This window comes from Pinus tabuliformis, chromosome 3_1, assembly GCF_031772625.1.
Source record: "Pinus tabuliformis cultivar Carrire ecotype Pingquan chromosome 3_1, CPIR1, whole genome shotgun sequence".
NCBI lineage: Eukaryota > Viridiplantae > Streptophyta > Pinopsida > Pinales > Pinaceae > Pinus > Pinus tabuliformis.
The window spans coordinates 134730824-134732964 of NC_142301.1; the positions used below are offsets into that span (position 1 = coordinate 134730824).

Here is a 2141-nt window from a genome sequence, read left to right on the forward strand (position 1 = left end):
GCACTAACATAACATTCCCTTGATCCTAGGAATTCAACCACAAAATGTACATTCTTATTAACACCCTTTTGCACAAATTGATATAGGAAAAAATATCACTCAAGAACTATTGAAGGCGGAGGTCATACAACCTACTACAAGCCCTTACTCATGAGTAGTAGTCTTGATATTAAAGAAGGAAGGAACCTAGTGCAAGTGTCCTAATTATTAATGATCTTCTAGATGAAAAGCATGGAGAGAAGTTTTTCAATAATAAACATATGAAGGTCAATATGAGTTTTTTGTGATTACTTTCAAGATTTATTAAACTTCATCAACCTTCTAGAGCCTCATGAAAAAAATTTCAAAGCCTTTCTATGCGAGTTTTGCTAGTCTTCTTTGACGATATTATGGTCTACAATAAAGCATTGGAACTACACATAGAGAATGCTGATAATTCATTGAAACTCTTTCGAGATGACCAATTTTTTATGAAGCATTCCAAAGGTGCCTTCTGATCACAATGATCTGATCACCATTGGCCCTGCTAAAATCCTTCTGGAATCCTGCATTCGCTGCACCGGATCCTGAGATCCGGCGCCCACCATTGATGGATCCTGTGTGCGCTCCTGAGATCCGGCGCCGGGACCAAACTGACCACAAGCCTCGCGGAGGGAATGAGATGCAGCACCTTTGACTCCACCCCAAATGCGGACATAACGCAATCACTGATCGAATGACGCGCTGCGAAGCTCGCAATGCTTCCGGCGCCGATTTGCTGCATCGCCTGGTAGTTGCCGAAATACCCCACATAACCTGAACAGAGATCGTCCCTCGGATTGACATAGAGGCAAGGAACCCACGGGCGCAGGGCGAAGAAGGCGTTGTGGGACTCTGAGAGGCTGGACTTGTCCTTGAGCGCCAAGGCCAGCCCGGCAGCCACCAGGGTGGTTGCGATGTGGAGACCGCGCTTGACCTTTTTGTCCCTTATTCCGTCCACCGGAGCCGACACGAAGGGCGGATTGAAGAGATGGGCTTCCAGGAAATGCCCCTCCTCGGCCATCCGCCTGCCCGCGAGCATTGCCATGGCCGCCCCGAGGGAATGCCCGGCGATCCACACGTTCTCCCGCCCGCGATCGCAAACGTATTTCTTCACCGCGTCGAATGCCGTCCGGAACCGGGCAGTCGTGTGGAGTCCGTTTCTGAGGATTTGGAGATCCAGCCTTAGGTCTCCGGCGAAGGAACCCGGTTTGGTAATCGTTCCTCTAAAGGCCACCACGATCTTGGGCGCGCCCGGCGGCCGGAACTGGAAGCCCGCCGCCTTCTTGCTCCACTTGTATACGGCGCCGAAAACACAACCACCCTCAGTTAGGTCGACCAGCGGGTGAAGAAGCTTGAAGTTGAAGAAGCTCCACCACTTCTCGGCCAAAGCATCGCGGCCGGTCCTGCCGATCTTGTTCCAGGATGTACACACCCTGCACCAGACTAGCAGCTATGCATCGCCTGTGATTCGAATCCGACCTGCATTTTAACAGTTGATAGTAGTGAGATGGCAAGGCCCTGAAAGCTCGAGGATCTCGCGCTCGCTCGCCATTTTCTTCGCCCTCAGATCAACTGAGAGAATGGAGTAGTCTACCTAGGCGGAGTCGAAGAGGAATGTGAGTGAGCAGTGAGCGGGTGACCATTTCCTCAATTCTAATTGGAATCGGCAATAATACTCCGCGGCTGCAATTCCAGCTCGTCCCCGATCTGTCAGGGGATGTCAGGCCCTCCAGCTGCAATCAGATTTTTTGTCAGGGAATGGCAGGGAATGTCAGGATTGCCAAGAGAGTGTGGCGGAGCTAGGGGAGGGTGGCGGAGGGCGGAGGGATTGCCGGTGGCTTGAGCCGGACGATTTTCCAGCCGGTGACGGCAAACAGGCCATTCTACCGCCTAGGTAGACTACTCCTATAATCCATCAATCAATTTTTACTATATCCTCAAATCTACATAGAAGTTATCAGTAACTTTCTTCCAAATTTTGAGGAGAGATAGTCAATGTGGAGGGTAAATTTTATGATTGTGAAATATGTACTTCAGCCCCACAATTGTTATTTTTGTTTTTTAAGGAAAAAATCATATATATTCATAAGGGAGAAAATACACATCTTGAATGATCTTTA

General features: G+C 49.2%; 1 pseudogene; it reads right to left on the bottom strand.

The window, feature by feature from the left end:
- Window positions 1-526: 526 nt before the first annotated feature.
- On the bottom strand, window positions 527-1573 carry LOC149186137 (GDSL esterase/lipase At4g10955 pseudogene; annotated as a pseudogene).
- Window positions 1574-2141: the final 568 nt, after the last annotated feature.